Source organism: Macaca thibetana, chromosome 19 (genome assembly GCF_024542745.1).
Source record: "Macaca thibetana thibetana isolate TM-01 chromosome 19, ASM2454274v1, whole genome shotgun sequence".
Classification (NCBI taxonomy): Eukaryota; Metazoa; Chordata; class Mammalia; order Primates; family Cercopithecidae; genus Macaca; species Macaca thibetana.
Window position 1 is genome coordinate 8,588,371 of NC_065596.1, and position 8,880 is coordinate 8,597,250.

Consider the following 8,880-nt stretch of genomic DNA (forward strand, 5'->3'; position numbering starts at 1 on the left):
GAACTTCCCAGACCTAAAGAAAGATATCAATATCCAAGTACAACAAGGTAACAGAACACCCAGCACATTTAACCCAAAGTAGACTACCACAAGGCATTTAATAAGCAAACTCTAAAAGGTTAAGGATGAAGAAAGGATCCTGAAAGCTGCAAGGGAAAAGAAACAACATAAAATAGAGCTTCAACACATCTGGCCAGTGGACTTTTCAGTGGAAACTTTACAGGCCAGAAGAGAGAGACACAACATATTTAAAGTGCTGAATCTTTTACCCTAGAATAGTAAATTCAGTGAAAATGTTCTTCGAAGATGAAGGAGAAATAAAGCCTTTCCAAGATAGTCCTTACTTATCAACCATAGCATGGAATGTAAATAAACTAGACTCTTCAATCAAAAGACGTAGAGTGGCTCCGTGGATTACAAAAAAAAAAAAGACCCAATGATTTGTTACCTTCAGGAAGCACATTTCACCTGTAAAAACATACATAGTCCAAAAATGATGGGATAGAAAAAGACACTTCATGTCAATAGAAGTTTAAAAAGAACAGGAGTGGCTGTATTTATATCATACAATATAGATGCCAAGACAAAAAAGAGACAAGAAGGTTATTGTCTTTTGGACCTAACTGATATTTACAGGACATTTCCTCCAATGGCTGCAGAATATACATTCTTTTCCTTAGCACATAGATCATTCTCAAGGAAACACCAGATGCTTGATCACAAAACATGTCTGAAAACATTCAAAAACCTGAAATAAAATCAAGTATCTTCTCCGATCACAGTGGCCTAAGCAATAATAAGAGAAAATTTGGAAACTCTACAAACACATGGGAATTAAACAAAATGCTCCAGAATGACCAGTTGGTCCACAAAGAAACTGAGAAGGAAATTGAAAAATTTTATTAAGCAAATGATAATGGAATCCCAATATACCAAAACCTATGGGATACAGTGAGAGCTATAAACATTCCTCTTATTGCTGCTCTCACTGTATCCCGTTGGTTTTGGCAAGCCAGGCACAGAAAGGCAAACATCACATGTTCTCAAATGTTTGTGGGATCTAAAAATCAAAATAGTTGAACTCATGAGGTTGCCAGAGGTTGGGAAGGGTAGTGATGGGTGATTGGGGGAAGCAAGAGGGATGGTTAATGAGTACAAAAAGTAGTTAGAATGAATAACATTTGGTGTTTGATAGCACAACAGGGTGACTATATTCAATAATAATTTAATTGTACATTTTAAAATAACTACAAGAGTGTAACAGGATTGATTTTAACGCAAAGGATACAAACTTGAGGGGGTGGGTACCCCATTTTGCATGGTATGATTATTATTTATTGCATTCCTGTATCAAATTTCTCAAGTGCCCCATAAATATATACACATACCATACACACACACACACACAAAATACATTTTTTAAAGTGGCGAAAGATACAAACAGTCATTAGTCAGAAGATGACACAGAAAAAGCAAATAAACATATTAAAATATCCTGAACATCATTGATTTAGCAGATAAATGAAAATCAAAACTACAATTAGAAATCATCTCACCCCATTAAAAATGGCTTCTATCCAAAAGATAGGAAATAACACATGCTGGTGAGGATGAGGAGAAAAGGAAACCCCGGTACACTGTTGTTGGGGATGTAAGTTAGTACCATCACCATGGAGAACAGTTTGGAGATTCCTCAAAAAACGAAGAATACAGCTACCATACCATCTGGTAATCCCACTGCTAGGTATCTACCCCAAAGAAAAGATATCAGTATATCAAAGAGATACCTGCCATCCTATGTTTATTCCAGGACTATTCACAATAGCCAAGATTTGGAAGCAATCAAAGTGTCCATCAACAGTTGAATGGATAAAGAAGATGTGGTACGTATACATGATGGAGTACTATTCAGTGATAAAAAGAATGAGATTCTGTCATTTGTAACCACATGGATGGAACTTGAGGACAATATATTAAATAAAATAAGCCAGACACAGAAAGACAAACTTTGCATGTTTTCACTTATTTGTGGAAGCTAAGAATTAAAACAATTGAACTCACAAAGATAGAAAGTAGAAGAATCGTTACCAGAGGCTGTTAAGGGTAGTTGGGGCTTCCGGTGGGGAGTGGGAATGGTTAATGGGTACTAAAAAATAGTAGGAATGAATGAATAAGACCTAGTAGTTGCTAGCATAACAGAGTGACTATAGTAAGAAATAGTAAGAAATGATTTAATTAATTATTAATTAAAATACATCAAATAAAATACAGAGATTGTCAGAGTGGGTAAAAAAATAAGACTCAGATATAAGTGGTTTTTTTTTTGAACAAGAAAATCACTGTAAATATAAAGGCATATATAAAGTGAAAAGTAAATGGATGGAGAAAGATATACCATAGCAACACTAGTCAAAAGAAAGTAGAAGAAAAAGGTAACAAATTGGTTAACACTCACAACACCTTGGCTCTTGGAAAAAATTTTGATTTATTTGTATAGAAAGTTCTGCTTCTGTAGCAGTTTCATAGGACGCATTTAATGCCATTTCCATCATCAACTATGTCACTTCATCATCTGTGACCATATTCCCAGAGGGTCTCTCACTGGTTGCCATGGTGCTTCATTGATGATAACCACACATGCAAGTGTTGTCCAGAGTATGCAGGATAAGGCAAAGGGTAGTGTGTTTTTGTTAGGAATTTTATAGCATAAACAGGATAAAAATTCTCCCAACCATGTCACCCTTTGACTTTTTAAGGCCATAATCTCTGCTTTTCTAGAATGAAATCTCTTTCAGTGTTGACCTTCACATTCCAGCACCAGCAGGAAGCACAGGTGAGGACACTATGAGTAGCATTAGAAGAGCAGTCACACTGTAAAAATAATATTCATTCCTCAGCTGGTGGAACCAATGGCCAGAATCAGAAAACCAGAAAACTGATGCATCCATTGGAGGCAAGGGAGTACATATCCTAGAATGACCCATTGAGATTGCGGAGCAACTGTGTCAAAAATGCTTGGAAGATACACGTGGCTATCTTATTAGGATATATTACAGCCCTATTATTTGGACATATTAAAGCCCTATTTCCAACCTCCTTTTTTCTATTTTGCCCCATATTCTTAGTTATTACATTTTCTGGACAGATAAAAAAATTTAAAGAACTCCCTTTTTACTTGACACCTGCTTTCTCTCTCTCCCTCTCTCTCTCTGTCTTTTGCTCTTTCTTCTGTCTGTGTATCTCTCTTTCTTTCTTCTGTCTCTGTCTCTGTCTCTGTCTCTCTCTCTCTCTCTCTCTCTCTCTCTCTCTCCTTGCCCTCTCTACACTATTGCATTCTGACATCCTTCACTCAACTCAACATACTAATATCCACACGCAAACTTAGGGTATATCTCTCCCAAAGACAGTGAGGAACTTTAAATAAGAGATCAGTTTATCTGAGGCAAATAGTTTATTTTCCTTTGTACATTTCTTCTAATTAAAAGGATAATATTTATAAAACACTGGACAGAGTGCCAATGCATAGAAAAAGCTCAGTGCTGGCTGGCATTTATGACTATCATGTTATTCTTGCTTTTTCTTACACTAGGGGAAAATAAAATCTTTTTTGCCTGTCCATTCAAGAAGAACTATGTTCACAAGTGCCCAGACACATCCACGTGATGATCCCCACCTGTCCATGGACAGAATATACATTACTAGGCACAGATAATGGGATAAAGATAATCACAGTGGCTCATAAACAAGAGATTATGATCACACAAGCCTACGCAAAAAGGGAAGGGAAAACAATAGCTAGTATGTATCAAACACATATTTTCACATACCTGAACCCTTACAACAGCCCTATGGAAATATACATTATTATCCTCAACCCTTCGGTTATATTTTATCACCACCAAACTGGCGCTCAGGAGCTTAGAGTACAGAATTTTCTGTAAAAGTTTTTATTTATGGCATTCTTCAGCTCCTTGTTCCTTAGGCTAAAAATGATTGGGCTAAGGAAGGGGGTGAAGACAGTATAGGTGGTGGCCATCAAGGCGTCACTGTACATAGAATGGAGGCCCTTGGGCTTGAGGTAGATAAGGGAGGCAAAACTATAGTGCACGACCACCACAGTGAGGTGGGATACACATGTGGAGAAAGTCTTGTGCCGGCCCTCAGCAGAGGGAATCCTCAAGATGGCAGCCACAATGAAGACATAGGAGAGGATGATGAGGAATAAACAGCCTATCAGGGCTGTGACACACACCAGCATCACACCCATGATGACAGATGATGTCTTGTTCCCACAGGCCAACTTCAAGAGGGAAAGCACATGACAGACAAAATGGTGGATCACGTTAAACCCACAGAAAGTGAGGTGGAAAACTATCATTGTCACCATCATCCCCATGACTGAGCCACCAGCCCAGGTCCAGGCCACAAGACGGGCACAGTCACGGGGGCTCATGAGCACGTTGTAATGCAGTGGGTGGCAGATGGCCACGTAGCGATCATAGTCCATGACCATGAGAAGGAAGGAGTGAGTGAAGCCAAACATGAAGGAGAAGAACATCTGACCGGCACAAGACACAAAGGTGATGGAACGATGGGTGGAGAGCAGATCAGCCAGCATGCGAGGGGTGATGGCGACAGTGAACAGACTCTCAGAGATGGAGAGGGCACACAAGAAGAGGTACATGGGTGTGTGGATCTGTGTTCAATCCAGATTGTGGCCATGATGAGAAGGTTGCCCAGCAATGAGAACAGGAACATCAGGAGGTATAGCAGGAACAAGACGGGCAGGAGCTGCTGGGGGAAGGCTGGGAAGCCAAAGAGGATAAATTCAGACATGGTGCTGTAGTTCTGACCAGGCATGGATACTGTATCTGGTGAGATCAGAAACAAAATTAAGTGACAGTGGTTAAAACATAGACTCTAGCACAGACCAAATGGCAGCTCAACAGCTCTATGCTATTCAACAACTGGCAGAATTTTCTGCGTCTCACTTTCCTCATCTGTAAAATGGAATAAATAATAATAGTTCTTAACATTCAGCAATATGACAAAGATCAAATGAGATCAATATATTAGATGATCAAGTCAGATTTTGGATACTAATTGGGTTTCTATTAACACTGACTAACATAAAGAAAAGGTTCAATACTTGGAGCCATTAGAGACAGGCGTAGATGATCAAGGTCAGATTCTATTGATAATGTGCCAGTTCCAGAAGACATGTATTTTGATCTTGAGGTTTAAATTTTTTTCCCTGGGAATATTTGTCTTTTAATTGTTTATTTAACCTATTTACATTTATTTATTTATTTATTTATTTTTTTTTTTTTGAGAAGGAGTCTCGCTCTGTTTCTCAGCTACTGCAAGCTCCGCCTTTTATTTGGTACTCCCGAGTAGCTTTATGCCGGCTAGTTTTTTGTATTTCATGTTATCCAATGGATCTCCTACATTTCCACCCGTCTCGGCCTCCCAATTCTGGGATTACAGGCTTGAGCCACCGCGCCCGGCCACATTTATTTTAATACTGTTTTATTGGTACTTGTTTATGCCATCATGTTTGAACAAAGTACATTTTCTATTCTAAAAAAATTGAACAGAAAATTTGAAAAGAAAAGGCTGGATACATACATATCAGACAAATATGCACCAAATGAAAGCTGAGGTTGCAATCTTAATAATAATAAAAGGTGGAATTTAAGGAAACAGTGATCATAATGTCTCTAATACCATATGCTACTCCAGGGAGCCAGAGTTCCTTGAGACATGGCAGATCTGTGGTCTGGACATGGAAGAAAGCCTTGGACATCTTGTACCAGTGTGAAATGAAACCTTCACTAAGTAATGGGATAATATTAAAAGCCTGCAGGTACCAGATTGAAAAGATGCCCACTAGTCAAAAAGAATAATCATTGTACAGAAGATGGAGGAATAAGCTAAATGACACTGTGAGGAAGCTTTCAGAAAAATTCGTAAGGTGGATAATTCCATAGAACAATTTGTCTGCCCTCATGGATAAAGCCTCATTCAAAGGAGAGATTCGAGGACATAACAAACTGGATGCAAAATAGGGGACTAGTTGAATATTGATTTACATAACCAGTTGTAAGTATTTTTAAGGCAATAGAGAACATTTTGATTATAGTATGAATGAATGATTAGTTATGAGTAATATCAAAGCATTATTATTGATCTAATTACTAATTATTTAGAGACAAGACTTACTCTGTCTGCCAGGTTAGAGTAGGATCATGATTCACTGCATCCTGGAACTCCTGGGCTCAAGCAATCCTCTGCCTCAGCCTCCTAAATAGCTGGGACTACAGGTGTGTGTCACCTCACCTGTCTAATTAAATTTTCTTTTCCCATAGAAACAGGGCCTCACATTCTTGCCCACACTAGTCTCGAACTCCTGACCTCAAGTGATCTTCTTATCTCATCCTCCCAAAGTGCTGGGATTATAGGCATGAGCCACCACGCCCAACTAATTGTTTTTTAAGAGTGCAATCTGGTTATTTCGGTTATGAAGAAAATTGTTTAGTTTCTTGATGCATGCTAAAATGTTTAAACCACACACACTAAAGGACAGAGATTAATATTTATAGCATTTAAAAGAACATTGTAGGCCGGGCGCGGTGGCTCAAGCCTGTAATCCCAGCGCTTTGGGAGGCCGAGATGGGCGGATCACGAGGTCAGGAGATCGAGACCATCCTGGCTAACAGGGTGAAACCCCGTCTTTACTAAAAAATACAAAAAACTAGTTGGGCGAGGTGGCGGGCGCCTGTAGTCCCAGCTACTCGGGAGGCTGAGGCAGGAGAATGGCATGAACCCGGGAGGCGGAGCTTGCAGTGAGCTGAGATCGGCCACTGCACTCCAGCCCAGGAGACAGAGCGAGACTCTGTCTCAAAAAAAAAAAAAATAAATAAATAAAAATAAAAAGAACTTTGTAGCCACCAGCATTAATATAATAAGTCTACATTACTATATATCCTGGAATATTAAGTAATAAATAATACAACTTCAGTGAGATAGACATAAATAACTAAATCAATGACCAATAGATAGATATTGTAGTTAGAAAGTTTAACAGAGTTCAGAAATGTAATTTATTAATTATTAATTACAATACAATTAATAATATTCAGACATTAGCTATTATATATTAGACCCTTCACCAAACAGAGAATAAATATTTTTTCAAGCACATACTTTTATAAAAACCGACATTTCATTAACATATAAAAAAGTATTTAATTCCAAAGTATAAATGTTATATAGATTATAATGCATTAACATTAAAAATTAATAGAGAAGAATTAGCTTTTCAAATTTCACATGTTTGGAAGCTAACTACATAATTAAATAATCTTTGGGTTCAACAGTAAATTATGAAAATTAAGAAATCTTTAGAATTAAGTAATTATTCAAATATTGAGTGTCAACATTTTAACCTAAAATATTACTTTGAGGGAAATATACAGCACTAAATAGATTTATCAAGAAAGTTCCTCAAGAAAAGTTCATGCTTAATAAAACCAAAATCAAGCATTAGAAAAGATTGAGAAAATATAGGGAAACAAGGAGAAGGTGCCAATAACAAAACCCAAAATTAAAAATGGTAAATAATTACAGAGACAATGGATATGTTTAAATTAATAAAAAGTTTTAAAAAATAATACATTTGCATTGTAGATGAAATGATCAAATATTAGAAAAATATAAAATTCTAAAACTGGTTCAAGAAAAATGGGGACCTCGTATGCTCAAATAAGCTTTAAAGAAATTGAAATGGTAGTCAAAGATTGTCTCTCTCTAAAATCTTTGCCTCAGTGGGTTTTATTAAAGTGTAGTAATTATTATTAAACTGTTAAGAAATGATTAGTATCTTATACATGCACTTCAAAAGCAGAAAAGTGTTAAGAAATCTCACCAGCACATCTCATCAGGTTAATGCAATCTTGGCCTAAAATCAGGTAAGAATATTTTCTGAAAAAAGAGACAATTAGCCAGGTGTGGTGGCTCACGCCTGTAATCCCAGCACTTTGGGAGGTCAAGGTGGGTGGATCACCTGAGGTCGGGAGTTAGCGACCAGCCTGAACAACATGGAGAAATCCCATCTGTACTAAAAAACACAATTAGCCAGGCGTGGTGGCACATGCCTGTAATCCCAGCTACTCAGCAGGCTGAAGCATGAGAATCACTTCAACCTGGGAGGCGGAGGTTGTGGTGAGCTGAGATTGTTCCATTGCACTCCAGCCTGGGCAGCAAGAGCGAAACTCCATCTCCAAAAAAAAAAAAAAAAAAAAAAAAGAAAAAAAAAAAAAGAAAAAGAGACAATTACAGGCCTGCTTCATCTATCCATGCAGATTTTAAATTCCAGAATAAAACCATAACCTAGTCAAATTTAGTGGTGTATTAAAAAGGGTTTACCATAACAAAGTGGTATAAATTTATTTCATAAATGATAAGGATGGCTAATATCAGAAAACCTATCATATGATTTATCATAGGAATTTATTAAAAAATAATGATTATTTCAATCAAGATATAAATATATTTTTCTTAAACTCGACTCCTATTTATGATTTTTAAAGAACACTTCACAATACAAAATTCAAGGAGACTTTCTTAGCTAGATACAGAATATATAGCACAAAATTAGCAAATACTACACTAAATGAAGAAACTTTTTGATGCATTACTTCAGGATGAAGGAAAAGCCAAGGATACTCACTATCTCTGCTGTTCTTTAACATGGAGCTGAAAGTCGTGAGTGATGGTATAAGGCAAGAAAAAGAAACAAGGTATCTAAGGACTGGAAGGGAAGAGACGAGATCATCTACCTAGAAAAGATAAAAAAATGATGACACCATCTATTAGAAC

General features: G+C 37.2%; 1 protein-coding gene and 1 pseudogene across 1 annotated transcript in view; both read right to left on the minus strand.

Moving 5' to 3' along the window:
* RAB8A (RAB8A, member RAS oncogene family) overlaps window positions 1–8,880 on the minus strand; it is a 405,903-nt gene that overhangs the window by 126,384 nt on the left and 270,639 nt on the right. The gene's annotated exons all lie outside the window — the stretch shown is intronic.
* On the minus strand, window positions 3,911–4,868 carry LOC126942308 (olfactory receptor 10H3-like; annotated as a pseudogene).